At 37.6% G+C, this 21,583-nt stretch overlaps 1 long non-coding RNA gene across 1 annotated transcript in view; it reads left to right on the forward strand.

The window, feature by feature from the left end:
• Positions 1-21,583, forward strand: part of LOC128908792 (uncharacterized) — a 245,381-nt gene that overhangs the window by 47,932 nt on the left and 175,866 nt on the right. Inside the window, exon 2 of the long non-coding RNA XR_008466099.1 lies at positions 2,613-2,716. This is a non-coding gene — a long non-coding RNA (uncharacterized LOC128908792). The remainder of the gene's footprint in view (positions 1-2,612; positions 2,717-21,583) is intronic.

Consider the following 21,583-nt stretch of genomic DNA (forward strand, 5'->3'; position numbering starts at 1 on the left):
TTTGTCATAACACGAAAGCTAAAAATAAAAAAGACAATTATTTCTCTCCTGTATAAGACGACAGCAGTGTAATAAAAAGTGATTAGTTTTTGGATAATAATAAATATAATGTAAAAGTAAGGGGAATGTTCTTATATGGCCACTTATTTCTTTAGGGATGGTTGAAACAGAAAGTGGTTCTAAGAGGCCTACAAGAAAGATGGGGAGGGACTTTTTATCAGGGATGGGAGCAATAGGACAAGGGGTAGTGGTTTTAAACTGGATGAGGGGGAGAGATTTAGATTAGTTATTAGGAAGAAATTCTTTACTCCAAGGGTAGTGAAGCACTGTCCCAGGTTGCCCAGAGAAGCTGTGGCTGCCCCATCCCTGGAGGTGTTCAAGGCCAGGCTGGAAAGGGCTTGGGGCAACCTGGTCTGGTGGGAGGTGTCCCTGCCCAGGGCAGGGGGGTTGGAAGTAGATGATCTTTAAGGTCCCTTCCGACTCTAACCATTCTGTGATTCTAATTTAGACTTTGATCCTGAGGACAACGTACATCTGACAATTATAGCTTCAAGACAAATATTGGTTTTGAACAATATGCAAACGATGTATGTATCCTTGACTTGTTTAGCACTAAGGGAGTTTTCTTCTCTTTTCTTTTTCTTAACCTGGAAAACTTGTATTGATCACAGCTGCCCTAATGACAGAGGAAGCTGCTAAGAAGAACAATTGGGCAGTAGGGGAAAAGCGTGGTTCCCCAAGTAGAAGACTCGATTCTGGAAAAACGCCTTTTACTCCAGGGACTGTAGTTGTCTTCAGTGGAGGCGTGCCTTGTTGGAGTTGTTCTAGACAAGCTCAACATCAGGTCTGTGTGCATAAAGAGAAGGGAAGTGGGAGAAATTAGGGCTATTCAGCTGACTATATAGGCACCTGCCTAACTTTGAACATGCAAGTAACCTCAGAAATCAAAAGAACTATAGAGGAACACTTACTTTTTCCCTGATGGGGGACAAGTTACTAAAGAGGAATGGAAAGAGTATAGATTTTTCAATTGGTTTTTCAGTGGAGGCTAGGAATACTGGGAGATGATTACAGTGTAATGCATTGCTACAAAGAAAGGACAATGCTGTGTAGAAAAGGTATTTTTGCACAAAAGTAAAAGAGCAAAGTTTGACATTTTACTGCTTTCTTCAAAGGTCAACAATATTTTACTGTTTTGCTTAACGAAGGCAGTAATCACCCATGTTCTCTGCAGCCTTTAAAGTCTCTCCCCCCCTTCTGTGGTTTTTTTTTTGTTGTGTGTTTTTTTTTTTCTCTCCATTCTGATGTAGCAAGAGATGCAAATGTGAAGAGGGTGTAGAATGAGTATGTTGCTGAAGGAGAAAGGCCATGCTGTAGCACATCTTAGTACTTTACTGGGGTCCAAGCCTCTCATTGAGGTTGCTGGGATTCATTCATTACTCCTATGGGGCAAAAAAAAAGTGTCTTGGAGCTAGAATATGTTTCAGGAGCAGTCTTCAGTGAGTCTTTTGAAGACATGCGAGTCTCCTCCTTGGAGATGTAATTTGCAGGTTATTTTTATTAATAGTAAATTACTGGCCTCTCCTGTTCTCACATTATAAAACAATAATGTTGGGGGATGGAACAGGTATTCCTCCATTTCGCCTTGCCTGGGCAGGAAGAAAGAAAGAAAGAAATATTGAAGTTTCTTAATTGATATAAAGAAGAGTGTGCTGTAGTAAAGATTTGGTGTATGGCTTGAAATAGCCAAGCGAATAGCCATACATTCTTTGATGCAGCTGTATCAGCTGGGCTGCAATTATAAAATCTTACTCCTTGTGAAAAGATGCGTTTTCAGTGGAGCACACAGCTTCATCATGGCACAATAGGGGGAACACAGTGGAGAGGACTGGGCACTGGAGACCTGAATTCTCCTTACAGCTTTGCCATTTTCCTTGGGAAAGTAACTTTTCTTATTTTGTTTCCTTGTCTGTAATATAAAATAAGGATATTTTCCCTCCCTTGTGAAGCACTGGAATACCCATAGTATTATGGAATAATATATTGTTACAGAAACCACTAGCGATAAGAATTAAATCACAATGGAAAGCTTGGCTTAAGTTTATATTTCTTTTAGTTTCTTCTGTAGACAGAGTGAAATATGTTCTGTACCCCCAATATGTTAATTTCCTTTGTCCTTCTGATTCAGTTTGGTCATACAGCTGCAGAAGAAGGGTCTGCATCATTTGTTCACACTATACATTGTAAATAATATGTTTGTTTCTGAAGCTTTTAGCTTTTTGGTGCAGCAATAACAGTTCAATGAAGGAGTTCCAGAATAGATGTTTCTAACATTTGTCATCGGTCCCTGCCATGACCCTGATTTCACTTAAGCTCTTAAAAATCCTCTGAGAGAATAGCTCTGAAACAGTTCTCATGATTCCCTAAAATCAGCCTGCCGTTTAGCCAGACAGAAAATTCAGCCTGCAATACCTGTGAATATATGCATAATTTTGTCCTTCATGATATGTTAGTGGTGTCAAGTGCTGATGAGATCATAGTTGATAGTAGTAGTTGATGATATAGGATGAGTGGGTGGTGAGTTAAAGCATTTTTAAACCCATCTGTTCCAGAATTCACTCAACTGGACCTGATTCCCCTCCTGTCTTGTGTCAGCTGATGTAAAATCAGGAACATCTCTACTGACGGAAGTCAGTTATGCTGTGTAGAAGTGAAGGTAGGAAAAACTGAGTGTTTACTATTCTAGTTTTGTTTGATTAAAACAAGCTATGTCACAGAAGACAATGGAGTTATAACTGTCTAAAAATTGTCAAATCGGAAGCAATTATATGTTGAACAATTAAAAAAAATATCCATAGTGTTTAATAGTAATTTAAGCTATTTTATACCCTTTCCTGAAAACCCTAGTTTTTCTCTTTCCTGATTATATTGCATTCTAATGTGGGTAAAAGTAGGATTTACTTCTGTTCTTGAATTGTGTTGATCTGTTTGTCAACAGTCCAGCAATATGTTGCATTTTGGACAGGTCTACTCTAATGGATATCTCTAAACAATTTGAACATAGCTAGTTGCCTTAATTATTTATTTCTTCCTTATAGCAAATACCAAGCTCTGCAAACAGCTAGCTAAGCACTGAGTACTACCAGAATTTCATTGTTGAATACACCATTTTCTTTTATGCACATTTATATATTTTATTTGGTTCTCGTGGAGCTGATCCAGGGAACTCAGTCTATTTCCTTTCGTTGTGATGCCAAAATGAAACAATGTTAGTGGAAATGAGCTGGTTATTTGGAAAGAAGTCTACATCTGTCTATGTTCATTAGTCTGTCCTAACTTGTATTGGCCCCTTACATTTTCCACCATGACTTTTATTCTTGCTTTTCTGTTTAAATCTTCTTGATCAATAGCATGTTACATTGTAGCTTTCTGCTGCTTGTGGTGGTTTTCTCTCCAACACACAGCATATGTGCACGTATACTCCTAAAGAGAAATCATTGTTCATCCTTCTCTATAGTATGCATGTTGTTTAATTTTCTATAGACAGAGATGGTATTCTAGGGATTCTCAGTTAAGTTTTGGATGAAAACTGACGGCTGTGACATTGGAGACAATTGTGTAAGTCAGGACATCATTAGGACTTAAACTGTCTCAAAATGTAGATATCTAACCAAACAAAGCAGGACCTGGTGGTTGAAATCAATGTGAAATGTGCTGTAAACTGGTTTATTTAAGTGCCACTTAATATGACTACAAATGTAGACATATGGGCTCTCTACTAGTGGGATTAGCAACTTGATATCTGTTTTCCAGGCAACCATGGAGGGTTTCTTTGAAAAAATAAGCATACAACTGAGCAAATCATGTATTGAATTGTACAAGGCTGAAATACGGTGTTTTCTGTTACTTTATTTGCATATTTATGCAACATATAAACCTTGATGTTTCAACATTGCTCATTTCCAGCTCAATTAAGAGTGTCTTCCTGAGAACGAATAATGGTTTTAGCAAGAGCTCTCCTTCATCTACAGTGGACTTCCTGGATAAAGCAAGGAACAGTTCTCTTTCAAATCACAGCTAAATCAGAAATTTGTTTTACAGTGTAAGAACTATGAAAGACACAAACTCAATTCTGTGTCTTGCCAATGCTGCCAGGCTGTCCCAGATTGCTCAAGACATAAAAAAAAAATAAAAGGCATATGGGGGGTTATGAAGCTATATTAGCCATTGCAACATAGGAACCTCTTAATTGCGTGCAGTACACGGCTTGGATTGCAAGCTCTTTTGTTGTGCTAAATGCCTTTTGCTTTTGTCCTTATGTATCTTTCAAAATTCTGCTGCTTTGCTTCCTTTCTCCACAACTATCTGTTTTCTGTGCTGGCTTTGTATTGTATGTGCTTGGAGCAGATTTGAGCATTCCTGTGAGGCTGATTGTTTCACTTCTGTGAACTTATTTCTGTTCTGTTATATTAGTATCCTGGTTTTGCTGAGCAAAGCAGCACAGCAGGTCCAGCAGCTGCCAGTGGTAGAGAACATGCCAGACCAAACCAAGAGCAGCTGTTTCTCTTTTTCCTAGGTTTGACATGGGTTCAGTGTCAATTTTTGTGTCTTTCCTGATGTTTTTCCTTCCTAACCGAGAAAACCTTTAAGAGATAATATGCAAATGTGACTTGAAAGTGACACCTGTCAGTGGACAATTGGGTTTTCTCTGACCTGTAGAGAGGATGAAGCCAATTACATTGAGTTGGGCAAAGTTCTCTACTGAAGTATGCCAGGAAGCATTTTGTTCAGCTGATGTAATACTGTACCTAAACTAAACTCAGGAGGCAACTAAACTTAAACTATCGTGGGCAAAGAAATGTATCTTCCCCTTATCACTTTGGAGGCTGTGAAATCCTGTGTCTCTGCATGTCGACAGCTACAAGTGCATGAGCTCCTGTCTGATTTAGGCCTTTTTGATTTATGTGCTCAAAGCTAAGAGGAAAGTTACCTCAAACTTTCCAGATTTTCTGACGTTCAGCATTAGGCTCTGCTTTGGTAGATTTAAAGAGAGATTGATGACCTTTTTACTCACTGGAATATTCTAATTGGTTTCAATGAGCTCCATAATTATTTTAAGTGTCTGATTTTACTACTCAGGTCTTAAGATGCCTGTCACAAAAGCCGCTATAAAATTACATATTTACTTTCAACAAATACCGACTTTCCTATGCTAATTCATCAACCCTATAAGTGTCTCCTAATATTGGGCAGTGAACACATCTGTTGATGTAAAGGCTTAATGTGTAGACAGTTGAAGTCAATGAGAGTCTTTCCATTAACTTTGAGAAGAGCTAGATCAGGATCCCAAGAATTTGGGGGTGGGGATTGTCCTGCAGAATGGAATCAAGAAAATTAGATTTATGTTGCTCCCTTTAAGTTAATGCAAAATCCAGTGCTGTTTTTCATTTTTACATGAATATGGGCTAGTACTGCTGAGCAGTTGCCTCTTTACATTCCACTGCCTGCCTGTGGAGAAGTAAATGAAGCAACGTGGCAGAGATACCAAGACAGCGCAAGGCTTGACTGGTGCCTTGGGTCCTGTGGGCCTATCTCTTCCCTTGAACCTTGAAAGTTTCTTTTCAGTTTACACGAGTCTGTGGGCTAAGTGGGGGTGGATTTAATTCTGTTTCTCTGTGAATTAGCAAGACTTGCTCTCTGGGTGCAGAAAAGGGCTTTGTACATGAGCTTTTTTTTACTTCATCCTTGCAGCAAATCTTGTATTTTGAATGCTTTTTTTTAATTGCCATCTGTATTTTGTTTGTTTATTTTAAACCTCTCACTTTTTTTCACCCACATTCCCTTCTGGGTAAGTGTGCTTAAACGGAGAGTTTGTGTTCTGCAGTCTCCTCTCTTCATGTCGAATACCTAATTGCCACTAGTGAAAAACGAAGTGTGTGAGAGTGTGAAGAATTCTACAGAAATATCATAGAGCTGCTGTTAAGTACAAGCCAGTAAAGCCTTGGCGTCTGAAATTACTTTATCAAAATCTGATGCTGATGTACTCTCCACAGAGGTAGCTACTACTGTCTAGCAAATACACTACAGTCAGGTGCATTTATTTTGTCCAGTGGTACTGCTGGCTTGTTCAGTGGGGTTTTTTTTTAATTTTTTTTTCCCCATTGTACTCTCATAATAATATTGGCATTGCTAATTAGCAGTATTATTATAGTATACCTCCCTTGTGGATATTTATTTTTAAGCTTACATCACCTCTAACCCATTACTCACTAAGTAAGAATGAGACCCTTTTGTATTGAATAGGGATGCTCACAAATGAAGAGTTAGTTTGATTTCTTTATGGAATATTTTTATATTGTACACTTCAACTTTCCTATGTGAACAAGCCATTAGCCAAATCTATCGTATTCCAGTTATATTTCCAAAGTGACATCCATAGGCTAGAGCCATAATCCAAATGAAAATATACATTGCTTAGTGAAAAAATAGTATATGTATTTTACATTTAAATTTCAGCATTTCATTGTAATTTTTCTGTCTTTACCTACTGTGTTAACATGAAGCTGAATCTGGAGCTGTAAAACAAGATAAAGCTTTGCTCAGATGAGGTTTCCCAGAGGTGACGTGACTCGGAGATTAAGTTAAGACAGTGTGTCACATTTTGGTTGGTGAAAGTATTCTGTGTTACAAAGGGATGTTTGGCTGCATGCATATAGGCTATACTAAATTACTATTGCTGTTTACGAACAAAAGAATTTTTTTTTGCGTCATCATCCATTCCATCTCCCTGAGTCTTGAGCTTTAGCGCTAAAGTAGTTAATGTTGGATTTCTTAGTATCTGTGAGAATTCATAGATGATGGATCATTCCAGTGACACTGGAAAAAATACAACATTAGTATTTTACTACCTCACTAGCTTTGTCCTTCTTGCCATTTCAAACATGCCTTGACAAGTTTATATACTGTACTTTCTTGCATCAATCCCATTAAGGTTCCAGTGCAGCTGGTGAAGTTGTACATGGGTGTTCAGTTGTTTAAAAAAAAAAAGACTTCAAAAGCTTTCTAAGAAAAACACTTTTGTCCCCTATCTTAACAGATTTCTTAAACCAGTTTTAGGGTTATGTGGCTGTTCAGTTATACTTTTCAAGTTAAATCTAAGTAAAATTATTGGTAGTTCACATTTAGATATGTAATTAAGGAATCTGCTGGCGATACAAGACAATAGAATAAAGCAAATTAACATCACAAACAGAGGCCACTACTATAAGTAGACATACCATATATGGTGATGATAATTCATGGAGCAATAAAAGACACCATGAACAATAAATAAATACATTTAACATTAGGATTTCAGAAAAAATCCACCATTGTTCAATGAAGTGACCAAAAAAAAAAAACAACACCCAAAAAACCAACCTAAACCCCCAATAAAAAGCCCTTCCAAGACACACACACACACACGACCTATTAATTTCTGTGCGGCAAAGACAGGGCAAAACTAAACAATTCTAAGAAGTCTGTCTGAAGGCTAGCTACTCCTGACTGTTATCTTCTGCAGGAAACAGAATGTGTGCTGTTGGTGATAATTAGCTCTTCCAATATTCTAGAAAGATTTTGTTCATTTCCTGATCACGTCGTGCCCCCAGGTTGTCAATATTCCCTTGCAATGATGTGTAAAAATGTCTATACAGTATACTTTCTTTAACCAGATACCTGGTTTTCTTATATTGTAATTACATGAGACTCTACTGGGAATTAATCTATTTCAGACTCTTCTGATTTTTAGGATTTTCTAAATGCTGTTGTAAATCTAAGAAGCTACAAAAAAATCCTGTTTGTTTCTATTTTTATTTTATTTCTAATTATATGGAAGTAGTTAAAAAACTTCATTTAAAATATATTTTAATCCTCTTTGTGATCATTTTCCTCTTGCAAGTGTACATACAGGCATTATATTGATGATGGTTATGAGCTTTAAAAGATTCCTCAAAAATACTCATTGTTTTCTCATATCTGATTTCACTCTGGGCATTCTGGATATTCAAGTATTGTTTCCTGGTTTGGCTGACCAATGAACCGTAAATTTTTGTCAGAAGTGTTAATTGTATGTCATTACTTCCAGTTTATGAAATATGTTTAGCTATTCACTTTCGCTGTTCCTTAGAGGATTATTGTTGAAGATGTTAATAAAATAAACACAGTATAAGATCCATTAATGTAAACAGAAACACTTTTACTCCATTCATTAATTGCAGTAGGACCTGGTGGATCAACATGACAAATCTGATTCTGCAGTTAGGTGCTAAGTGGTGGAGGTCAGTGGGATTTTCAGAGCATACAGCATCATTAAACAATATGTGTGGGGTGGGGATATGTCAGAGAAAGTGAGACTGTCTCCAAGAAACAGGACACACTTCGTTGTACCTTGTTTTATTAAATGGCATACAGATCCAGTCCTCCTCTCTGCCCCTCGTGGTGCTTTATTGAGGTTGCAGTGCCAATAAAAGTACTTCCTTAGATTTGCTTTCATGTGTCTCTATAGAAATAGCCCCCTATATGATTCCCTGGTCAGATGGGAATTCTCTGCTCTATAGTCAATGGTAGCTAAAGGAAACTGAGCAGTTACATATGCAAAATATTCCAGTCTGGCAATTTAGTTTTGTATTTATTATTGTTCATTAAAATATGGGTTCACGCTTTGCACTCATTCTACTCCTTGGAAGGATCTGTTTGAAAAGGCCAGGTTCAAGTTCATAAAGTACATCTTTAAGTTGCTGTATTTTAGAATCATTTAGTTGTCTATTTCAGTAAAGCACTGCATTTCCCTTGAATTTGATTTGTGAGATCATTTTTTCCTGGCTGTTGCTAGGACAACAAAAGCAGTTCTTGTACTCCAGTACATTGATGCTAGTACACACTGTATCCATTAGTCTTCTGAAACACTGCTAAAATAATCAATATCAAATGTATTGAATATGATAGATTTTTAAATTACATTTACAGTGGAAAACAATTTTATTTTCAGTGTACCTTAGGATCTGTATGGCTCAGTATTGTTTTTTATTTCAACTATCGTGTTCTGGTATCTGGCTTGGCCATTATATTGGTATTCCCTCTGGAAATCCAGCCTTGTTATATAAGAGGAGCCATACTAAATGGAAATGACTAATGACTAAGGAGAACAGTTACTATTTCACTAAATTTAGAAATACAAAAGGTTGTGAAGGCTTCTGCTGCAGCTATTTAAACCTTCTCTGAGATGTGCTTTGAATGAAATGATTCTGGTACTGCAAAAATGGCTGCAAGTGAATTTGCAAAGGACCAAGAGCTTCAAGTGACATGCCTTGCCAACACAGTTTTTATTGATCTCGCTAGGACTTTGAGATCACCCAGCATCCACCTGCCTGGGAGGGAATTACAGAGAGTTTCAATTGAGAGCTTGAACTGCTTCAGACACAGTAAATAATTAAGAAATCTCTTTAAAACATACTGCCAGTATCTATACCCAAGTTCTTTAAAATCGTTTAAATCCAGGTGCTGCTCATAGTAGGCAGCCTAGCAGTAATAGTGTTTTTGCAGGATTATTGTATCACAACCATAATGTCATCATGGTTGAGTTAACAACGAAACTGAGTGGCAGGTGGTAGTTTTATGTCCCTTAATTGTATCTTACCTCTAAGATTTAAAGGGAATTGACAGTTACATACTACAGAATGCTAGTCCATGTGAAATTAAAAGAACTCTATACACCACTTTTACTTTTTTTGGATGGTAAAGAAACATGTTGCTTTTGCAGAGTTTAGACATAGAATCCTACTATACCATAGGAAAGGTTATTATCCTACTGCTCGCATACCTGAGTACAATATATATAGATCACTGGCTCAGATGCAGAGAAAATGTTAAATACGTGCTTAAAACTGTAACATATACTTATCACTGAAGTGAATGTGCACAAAGCATAAAATCAAGCATCTCCTCATTGCTAGTTGCCCAGCCAGCTCATAAGCCCTTCAAGAGAGTTTCTAGCCCAAAAGTTTTCCAGCTGAATGGCAGATCATTATCTACTGATCTTTGAAAAGATACAGGGTTAGAGAGATCAAAAATATGTTCAAATCTTTCATTGTAGACATCAAATTTCACACGCTTCTTGGCATCAATACATGATATAGTACATTGCTCTATGTATTAGAAGTGCAGTTAATGAAAATAGGTTAATTTTTGACTTGTGTATTATTTGATAATGTCACGATGTAAAATTGATGATGTCACAACATATTTACTTAATGGTTTGTGGTGGGAAGGATATCTTTTATAAAAAGATAGTTCGTACTGAAGCAAGGACTGTCTCTTATTTCTGTCTCCGTGGGTGTCTTAATCAGCTAGCTACTGCTGCTGAGGAGTGCCTGGGGAAGGTTCATTCTTGGTAGATGATGCTCAAATAGTTCACCTAGGGAAGCATTTCCATTGATTTTTATTATTTTTTTTTTTAATTTTTTCCCCTTTAGCCTTGTTTACATGATCAGTTCAATTGCCCTTTAGGTGTATATTGTTTGATAGGGTTTTTGTCTGAGGTTTTTTTTGTTTGTTGTTCGTGGTAGGTTTTTATTTTAAATCCATGAAGTAGGTAACTGAGAAGTTATACGGTTTGGGTTTTCTCAATCAGGTGCTGAGAGATGCTGATTACCCTAAACTTTCACTGAATGCAGAGGGAATTGTCTTGGTGCATATCAGGATCAAGCCATGAAATTATTATGCAAAATAGTTTAATTGAAAGTGTTGTCTTGGCTTCTCAAAGGAACCTCAATGCTATTAAAATTCAGGGGAATGTGGGCATCTAGCTTCTTTTCACTCTGTTGAAAATCTCAGCCAATATTCTCTAAATAAATTAGAATTTTACTTGTTTCTGACCAAAATAATAATTTTTCCATTTCTTGATGGTTATATAATAGTAATTTCTCTGCTTTTGTGTACTAGTGTGCCCAGGCCAATAATAGATTCTTTGATGCAGCTGTCTTGAATTGCATTTACTATGGTTTTGGCAGTAGCTTCAGCTCTGTAGAAACAGTGTAGGGAACCTATTTTAACTTTTTGTTCTGATAATCTATATTATTTTTGGAGACAAGAGACACTATTTTGTTTGCACATAGTTTGGCCTTCATTTTTCTCCCTAATTTTCCAGTAAGCCTGGAGCAGACAAGGAAACATGATTTCATCCAATTGTTTTGCTGATGTTGTATTGTCACCTACCAGAAGAGCTACTGAGAACATTCTGTCCTGTTATTTAATTAAAAAAACAAGAAACAAAAAAAACCCCTCTCAGTTTCATAGAAGCTCATAATGACTCATAAGAATCCTTGCGGAAAACAACCAGGTAGATTTTATGAAGATATCCAGTGGGATTTTATTTTTCTGGAGGCTTAGTCTGCAGTATGTTTATGAAATGTGTTTAAAGTAGACCCATAACTATGTTTGCATCGTCACTGGTGAAACCTAGATATTTTTTCATGCTGGACTTGCACAGGCTGAAATAAGGACTCCGTGTATGAGTAAATATAACTTTGTGTTATAATGCTGGTTAATTTAAATATAAATCTAAACATGAATTTTTCTGTCTTCTCTGTTGAATGAAATTTCTTCCCCTACAATATTGTAATTCATTGTTATTTCAATCTTATTGAACCTTTTGAGCTATTCTCAAGTTTTGAAACAAGCGGAAATTTTTGAACCCTTTTCTTTGCACAGTTATTACGTTGTTGTGTATTACTTGTACAGTTAGTTCATTTCTGCTCCGTTCTTGTGAAGGAAAGACGTGTAACTATCACCTCTATATAAAAGCCAGATTGATATGAGGGAGAAAAAACTTAGATTCTCCCATTGATCTATTTCTCACATATTTTCTGTGGTTTCCTTTCTGCTTATTCTCAAATGCATTTTACTTCCTGTTCCCTCATTTGAGTGTATTTTTTCTCATTTCTTTCTGGTCTTTAAAAATCTTTGAATTCAAGACCAGCTTCCGAATCTACAGTTTGAGTGGACTTGAAATCACTCCTCTCTTGTGCATTGTATGGGAATACAGGAACACGCTGAACACTCAGTCAAACGCGTAAGCTGCTTTGACTGCTTCTAAATACGGAAGCCACTGACAGTGGTTTCTGGTGGCAGCAGGTGTAGACACAGACAATGGTCCAGCCACCTCAGTGGTTTCATGCCTACAGTCAGAGTGGCTTGATGAAGTAAAACGTACTTTCAAATACTTTGGTCAGGCATTAAAAAGGAAAGGACAGTGCTAGGGTTGTTTCATATTACCATTATGTGCTGGTTTTATAGAGACCACAGAAAAAATGGGTGTAGTGATGTTGTTTGATTCAGGACTTTAATGGGTGCAAAAGGTGACGTCTTCAATTAGCATAAAACAGGTTCTTCAGAGTTTTAACCAGCCACAGGAAAGGAACAAAAAATAACATGGTTATTAACATTCCTACTGTGGAGGCAGTGGTGTAAATCAGTATGACTCTGCAGCTGGTTCCATGGAACCAATTTGCAGCGTTTTTATGGCAGCAGATCTAAAAATAGTAATATATTGGAAGCAGCCTTATAAAGCCAGATGACAGTCTAACTATGGATGTTGAGAAAGGGTGGCTTTCTAGCTAGGTCTAACATTTAGCCATCCATGTATGAGTTTTGGTGGGAGCGGTTTTGTTTGTTTTTGTTTTTTTTCTTCCAAAGAGTTTGACCAGGTCTTTGAGACTTGGGGAACTAGAAGATGAAATCCACTTATTTCGTGAGGTTTTAGTAATGTTGTCAATTTAGGTTTGAATTGGGAATTGTCACAGCCAGTGAAGGGGTTATAAAAGGACTGCAGTGATGCAGGTATGCCAAAGTTTTCAGTTCCCATCACTGTCTCTGTGGGGGGACTGTGAGTACAGCTGTCTGTAGTCACTCTCTTTTGCCAGATAACTGGGCAGGTGGGAACATTTGCAACCAGGGAACTTGGCTTTATTCATAACGGTGCTATTGCCTTTCTGTGGGATCTTTATCAAGCTATTTCCTGCTTCATTCTAACCACCTGTAAAATAGAGCTGAAATGCTGCTTTCTTTCAGTGGTCAAGCACTCTGGCATTTACTGGTAAAAATTGTTTGTGATACATAACTGTTATAAAACACAGCATCCAAATGAATTCTTGAACTCAGTTCCATCATCCTAGCTCCTGAGTTGATATGGACTCTTAATCCCCAGGGCATCTGCAAATTAGCCCATTCTGGGTCAGCCATTTACATGCTAAAACTTTGGTCCTAGGATCACAATCAGCCTGCTACTCACAGTAGCATGAAAACAAGTGTGCAAGAGCTTGTGAAGAGCTAAGCAGTCACAACATCATAAGGATTATAACTCAGACAGAAAGGCTTAGACAAAGAAAGAAAACCTTGATAATGCAGTATACTAGAGGGCTTAGTGTCCTTTTGTATAGATCTATGGCTTTAAAGACCTGGATTATAAATCAGCTGAAATATAATTAAAGGTATGTCCTCAGTAACTGTACACTGTAAAATATTTACAGTAGCTCTTGGGACAATGGTAGCTGTACTTTGATTTTTACAGTCAAAACATCTCTTCTTGCTCTGCATTATGGAGAATAAAAAGATTTGTGACAATGGCTGGTGTTATTTGGGCATTTCTTAAGAAATCATTTGAGCTGGTCTTCCATTGATAGAGTCAAATCTGGCATGAAATTAAATCCAATTCAAGAACCTCATGAATAGCAAGAGAAGGTCTAGCCACTAAAGTCCTTGCAATTACTTGTGGTCTTTACAGGATGGGTGTCCTGAAAACCGAAGTGACAAATCTGTCTGTGTTTGAGTGGTCATCTATGCCTCAGTAAGCAGACTTTAAAGACAGGTTCTAAAAGCCAGAGGCACTCAGATATACTCCATTAGAAAAACATTCCATTTCCCTTCATGGTCTGAAGATTTAGTATCTTAGGGGCTTTTGCTCCCCAGTCAATAGTGGCTTTTGATAAAGGGGAGGGAAAAGAAAAAAAGGAAGGGGAGGGGGGAAGAAGGGACTTGGGTTCATAGTACAAAGACTCTGTATGTAATATATTTAACTGTCAAGTACCTTTTCGTGTGAGTAATGTGCAAGCTCTCAAATAAGAGAACCAAAATTGTAAAGAATTCTCATGGTGAGAGTGTTGTGTAAGAGATGCATCCACAACAGGAGGTATTGGCAGGACCTGCAAACTACATTTTCTTTAAATTTGTGTGAGTATTGGATTACTTATATTTAATTTGTATGGTGCTTTTTATTTTGTTTCCTGGATTTCTGAAACATGAGAACAGAAGAACCCATTCCAAGACCTGAAAAAAACGTAATATTTCTTTGGACAGATGGTAGGGACCCTACAGAAGTCTGGGGATCACCAGCTGAAATATGGTAGCCATTGCAAATAGATGCAAGGCAAACAGAGTGAGGAACCCTACACTGTATTGGTACAAAATCCCCAAGATGCATCAGTTAGTGTAGTGGCCCAATTCAATACCTTTTTTCCCCCTTCTTGTATTTGTTCCTACAATGCAGAACATGACGCTACCAAAGTCCTCTGAACCTTCATTGGCGCTGTGAGATTGGAATTTGGCAGACAAAATATTATGTAACAAACAAACTTCAGCCTACTATTCACGTTTTCTCTAAAAGCTGGGCTGAGCACACTGCAAATGGTTTTTGTATAGAGGGTTTCTTTCTTCATACCGTGTATAACTGCGTCTCTTTCCAGGCCTCTGTGAGTATGTAACTGTAAGCCTGAAGGCTGCTGCTTAGGGCTATCCTCTTTGGCAATGCAGGAATATAAATGCTTCTAATACTTGAGATAATTGCATTGCTCCGAATTTCAGTATCTCAAAAAGAGCCTTGTACTCTGTATGAGGACACTCGTTGGTGAACTCTGACTTTTGATCTTGCATTCTGCACTGAGAATAATGCAGACAAAATAGTCTCCAGGTGCTTTGCCTGGCCGTTGCTCAGATTCAGTCTATGGAACCGTGTTTCAGTATTGATGCAAACTGCATTATAAACACTCTTTGCTTCTGCTGACAGCAGAGAAACCACTCTGGGATAAACACTGGCATTAGCTCAAAATGTCTCTAAAGAATTGCAAGTATTTCATCAAAAGATTTATCTTTTGGTTTCTGTGGTTGTTTAAGGCTGTGCAATGACCCATAGGCAGAAGCTATGTGATGGATAGTCCATCAGTATTTCATATTACCCCAGCAGCCACCCTCTAGAAAGAGAGACTGGAATTAAAAGGTTAATATTGGCTAAAAGCTGACATTTTTGTATTCTCAAGGTTCCAGTTCCTGGGGGAGAAGAAAAAATTTAATTTACAGGACATATTTTAGAGTTGTGACTTGGAAAGCATATTTTGTTTACTTTGCTTTCTGAAAAAATCTCAGTCTAGGAGAGAGTCGGCATTCCTCTAAGCCAACCAAATTCCACTGAACTCAGGGAACTATTTTAGCTTTTCAGCTAAGAAGTGTCCCTTACATTCTTACTAAATTAATGGCTGGATTAGAAGGGTTGGCAAATGATTGCAAGGGGAGATGGAAACACAGTTTACATTTGCATTGCAGTCAGTGTCAGTGTTAATGTGTTAAGCTATTGCTGTTGACCCTACAGCTAAACCTGTCTACAATAAGTACTAAATGAAATTGCCTAAGAGAAACTGAAACCAGAAAGTGGTCCATAACCAGGCAAAAACTCCACCTCCACACTGGAAGTTCTCATGAAGAACTGAGCCAACTTCTCAACCAGTTTAACAGGGTCCTTCTGCAACACAGAAGACCAAATTCCCAGCCAGCTTAATTCTATTGAAATCCATGGAATACTGCCAGCAGAATAATCTATTCTGTTTTAAAATTATATCTTGTATTCCAGACCCCTTTTTCATTTGATGCAGTAGAAAGGGCAAGGTAATTCCTTCAGCTGATTTAAGCATGAGTCTACTATTGCTTCTGCTTGTTAATTCCTTGGTAGCTGTTATTCAGCCTAACACAATTCACTTCTTCACTCCATTGATACTTGATGTATATTAATAACTGCATTTTAAAATGTGGACATGCATCTTGATCGTACTTGTAAATCAAAACCTATTAAAGACAGTATGATTATAGTTACACCAAGATTAGAATCACACCCTGTGTGTGTCAGTAATGTTTCATTAGTGACCAGGGTATTGTCAAGTAGTATTTTTCAGTGTTAACTGATGTGACTTAGCAGGATTACGCTTTCTAGAATTCTTGTCATGGACTTTGAATACAATGATACCCCATATGAATATGCTTCATTATTATGTTACTGCTTAAGACTGCTGGATATTGTTTAGAATTCCCAAATACACAGGTTAAGGTGTCAGTATTGGCAAATGTCTTGCAGTATTACACTGATATTTTTTTTCCAGTTTATATAAAGCATAAAAATTTAATCATGCTTAACTAATTAAATATCAGTGTTGTAAATAGAGAATTGTGGGATTATGTTGTTTAAAAATATAAATAATGAAAAAGCGTGCTTATTTTTATGAAAATACACCCAATGGATAGAAGAAAAGGATGAAAAAAACTTAGTATAGATGTTGCTAAATTGAACGATTTAGCAATGATGGACTGGCTTCTGCAACCCTTTTTCAAAACTCCTCCTCTTCTTACTCCTGGAGTAATGCCCCTCATTTCAATGAAGATCACTTGGTAGTTAAGTATGATAGAGTAAAAAAGGGTACCAGAATCTTTCTCAGTGGGAAGTGGTAACTACTCTTGGAAGAAATAATACTGCGTTTCATGAGAGTCACTACATATTATTCTTTATTTCTTCCTATTCATACTCTCTCTCTCCCCAATGGAAAGGTCACTGTCTCTTGTTTTGATTTGATTCCAGGGAGGTTGAGAGGATTGGCAGTCATGTTTTGTGGCCAGGAACCACACAACATTTCTAGGGTGACTCTCAAGTGTATCAAAACAAAATACACAATCACATCTATCATACAAACTGCAGGTGGCGTCATGAAACACCAACATTATCATCACAGTACAACTGATAGCAGCTAAAGCTCACCTTTAAAATCATAACTGCTTTTCATCTCAATTGGGTTGTTACTCCCTTAAAATGTATTTTCCTCTTAAATTACTTTGTCAGAGGGAAGATAAATGGAGGAAGAAAATGGGAATAATTTGACAAAAAATAATGGAACTGAAAAGTTACTGAAGCTTGACCGTAAGGTCTCATAGTTTTTCAGCATGAGGCTTTCTGGAGGCACAGGGGGTACAGAGACTACTGCTGGTGTCTCCTAAGGAGCCAGGTCTCCATGAATGTAAAGCTTCATGTTAACTCTGCTCTGTAGAGGCTATGTCTAAACTGACAACATGGAAGATTCACAGTAGAATGTTTCAGGCCCTGTGGTTTTGGACTTTCTTTGAATAAGCATTTCATTGCTCTATTATACTCAGTAGTGGGAGAGGAGTGGAAAAAAAATAATCAAGGATCAAAATCAACCACCCCAAAATATTTTAAGGTTCAATCCAGCCCTTGTCCTTCTTTCCTAGAAAAAAAATTCAAAAGCAAAAAATGGCTCTGGGGATGCTTCTAAGCATTTTCTTTTCCTATCACTCCAGCCTCAAACTTGCCTCATTTTCCACAATAAAAGTCTATCTAAAATAAGACCTTCACAGTTGGCTTCTTATTTGCCAGCATCTCAATTTATATATTGAGAAAGAAATTCAGGTTTTCACTTTAAGACCATTTCCATACTCTTAACTACTCTATGAAATAAGAACATTGTCTTTCAGTTGAGTTTCAGGAACCTGAGTGAAAAGAAGATCCAACTGTCCATAGCAATTGATCTGTAACCCATGGATCTTACAGTAAAATGCCTGGAAAGGGTTAAGGGCTGCCTGTTTGTCACCTGATAATGATTTTTAAATTGATATATCCTCTTTTTATTTTCTTTGTCTAAGAAAAGCAAGGGAAAAGATGGTGGGATGAGAGAAGATAAGACTTACTGCTCTTTTTGGAGGGGACAGTTTTGTTCCAGTGTTAAGAGTTTTCTGTTACACTAACGATTGATTTACCAAGGGAAGAGCATAAAGTGGATTGGAACAGGACCTAGGTGCTTTCTGGGCAGATGGGAGAGCCCCCAGCATGCACCTATTCTACCCAGACTTTGCTGGGATAGCTGAAATCTCAGTAGACCCTATAGGATAAAATAGGATAATCCCAGAGTGTGAACTGCATTTGAAGGTGATACAGTAGTTAATAATTATGAGTCAGTCCCCAGAAAATATAATTAAAAAATAGAAATTATTTTGAAGTGTAGAAGATTTAAGAGTAAAGGGGTCGCAGAGTGTGGAAGGTTGTCCCTGAGAGAGAAAAGAAAAATGCAGATTTCACTTCATAATACTCTCTGAGCTTACTCACAGATAGAGCCCTGTTAAATCCAGTGGGAATAATTTGCTTCTTTGCACTTATCTGATATTTTTCTTTCAAAGCTTTTTTTTTTTTAAACTCCTTTCAGAGACACTGCAGAAACAACTCATGTCTCTCTACATCTATGTGGCACTGATTTGCTGCCTTAATGAATTACGTGGGATTTCTATCTGATTTGTTCCTGTACTACCGTTGTCCCTAGGTTTCTTCTTGAAATTTTGCAAGAGAAAGGCACAATCCACAGCTTGATTACAACTGGGGTTAATGCTAGAGACCTGTAACACGTATTTTAATTAGTAGCAAACACAAATTAAATTCCACGATAAAATCCTGTCGTATCTTAACAGAGGTCTTTAGGGGGTCAATAGTTTCATGCTTTGCCAGAGATGAGCGCTGTTAATGTTAACATTGATTAAAGCACTGAAGGTAATACTTTCATATTATGGTATATGTCATTGTCCTTCTTCTGGCAAGATGATGCATTTAGTTGCTGGCTGCAGAACACTATGAGATAATTACGTACTATAGGGTTATATATCTGTATACATGGAGCACTATATATCTGCTTATTAGTTCAGAGAAAGAAACAGGAATTGTGTGTGCCCATATACATATATGTGAAAAGGGAAACAGAGGTAGATTGATTCTTGCATCCAAAAACATTTAGGTGTTGACAGAGGCATGTTGCTTTTTCACCATCTGACCTACATGAAAGAAGACAGTGCTTAAGGGTATAAAATGAAAGACCATGAAGGTGAAAATGAAGATGTCTAAATGTGGAGATATGTAACTGAGAATATCGTATCTAGTAGCAGCTGAGAGTAATATTAAGTCTGTTGTTCTTGACAGCTTACAAAACAGTGTGATAATTTCCTTGAAACAGTTATGGCATGTGAATGTTTGCTTTAACATGTGGCAAGCCTAGGTATTATTTTAAGTCTTTGATACATAACTTTTTTTATTGAAGTCTGTGTTTGATTCTAGATTAAACTGAGAGCTATTGATTCCAATACTAGTATTAGCTTAAAATTTGTACTTTTTTGGGATCTAATCTGGTTAAAGGACTGTGCACCCAAATGTTTGCTTACTTTTTTTCATCTATATCAAATCAAAGATATTGTCTTTCCTTATGTCTTTTATTTGGTTCTCTTATTCTCAAAGTACCTTCTCTGTCAGAGAAAAAGAAACTACAACAACATGTATATGATGATAGGTTCTAGGAAAGACAAAATTTTCTGATGGTTCCCCCTACCGCATTTTATCCCTTCTATTCTCAGCCCCAGGTCAGCTCCCACCATGGAGAGGTGCTGCTGTGTATGTACTCCATCGATCTCTTTTCATCAATGTAGCACCGGGGCTCCAGTAGGATCCCTGAGACATGGCCAGCTGAAAGGGAGAGAGTGAGTGGAACTGACCTCATCCTCAAAACAGACCAAAACCTTGCCTGGGTATGAGAACAAATGGAAGTGTTGCCTGAAGGGCAGTGACCTTTAAAACACCACATAGAGGTGAAGATGGATGGGGGATTGAGTGATAACTCTTCATAGTAATTCCACGCTGGGTTTTTATAGAGCGAAGTCCATGTGTTGAGCACTTATTTAAGGTGTTTGAAGAATTGGCAGATAACTACAGACCTTCAGTGTCAGAGAGTCTCCAAAGCAATTAGTATAAAGCACATCTGTCTCGGTTATCTCCGGAGATGATGTGGTATCGCATAGGCATGTGGGAGAGAAATAATTTTTTTCAGACATCCTATTAAACATAAGTAGCATTCAATAAAGGACATTCCTTTGACCTAAGAAGGAAATACATCTGCAGGTGATGTGAGAGGTTATGCTCACAGGTAATGCTTGCAACATGGCAAGTACAGATGCGCAGGAGCTAATTTATTGAAACTAGTGGAAAAGGGGTCACTTCATTAATCTTGCAATGAAAAATATTTTAGGGGAAGAACTGGAGAAATATTCAAATCACATTTTGATACTTTACTTTAAAAGTAAATAAACAAAAAATACACTTCTGAGACTTTTAGGATGCAGTGAGGGCTGACTCCTCCCTGGGGACCAGGAGCTGGGGGGGACCCTTGGGCCAGCAAGATCTGTCCTGTAGCCCCAGCAAAGGAGCCGGGGGGGCTGCCCCCAGCCTAGACATCAGACACCTCATGGGGATGGGATGAGGCCGGGTCAGGATCTCAGTTTATGAGTGAGGGATCAGGATCAGGTCCAGTGAGGCTAAGCAGCGTCAGACACAGTCCCAGGTGGAGCAGGTCATGGCCAGGTAAAACAGAAAATAATGTAATATATGTTGTGCTTGCAATGATTTGTAAATGTTTTTAGCCGCTCTAAAGGCTAATTAAGTAGCTTAATAATATCCCATCAGGTCTATATGATATGTATCTTTCTTTTACTAAACTTCTTCCTGCTAGTACCCTGTATTTGATAACATCTTATGTCATTGATAAATATATTTGATCTTCTGCTCTATTTTCTTTTTACTACTCAAATTTGCTGGTGGTAACATCAAGTGAGGAAAAACTGTCTCATATCTTACTAGCCCTCCTCTGCTCACGCATAAGAGGGGTAAAAGAAGGTTCATTGTAATTCTGCAAGTTTATGGAGGTGAGATGCAGCACAATATATAGATTGCTCACAGCTTCAGATGTACTTTCTCAGTGATCAATACCGAAACATGTTATCTGGAGGCAGAAATTTGCTGTGCGTTTAAACCAAATGTACTTGACTAGGCTTACTGATCTCCAGTAAGGGGCTAGAAAGATATCCGTCTTAGAATTGCTGCTGAAATGTTCATAAAAGTACAAAGAGAAAAACTGACAATGTCGGGGCAAGCATCAGTTGTCAGAGACATTTTTCAAATGGGGATGAAAGGCTCAGAAGCTGTTCAAGTTTCAGGAATCTGCTTAAATATCAATATATTCTTGGAGCTCTTTGTTGTTAATAGCTGTTTGGGGGAAAGGGTTTGGAGGTATATTCCCCTTTCTTTAGGCATGATTTGTTGTTAAAAGCTCATATCAAATATTTTGATCCATTAAGTGCTATGCTACTTATCACACACGCATGCAGAAGACTTTGAAACAACTATTGTACAGTG

The sequence above is a fragment of the Rissa tridactyla genome, chromosome 4 (genome assembly GCF_028500815.1).
Source record: "Rissa tridactyla isolate bRisTri1 chromosome 4, bRisTri1.patW.cur.20221130, whole genome shotgun sequence".
Taxonomy (NCBI): Eukaryota; Metazoa; Chordata; class Aves; order Charadriiformes; family Laridae; genus Rissa; species Rissa tridactyla.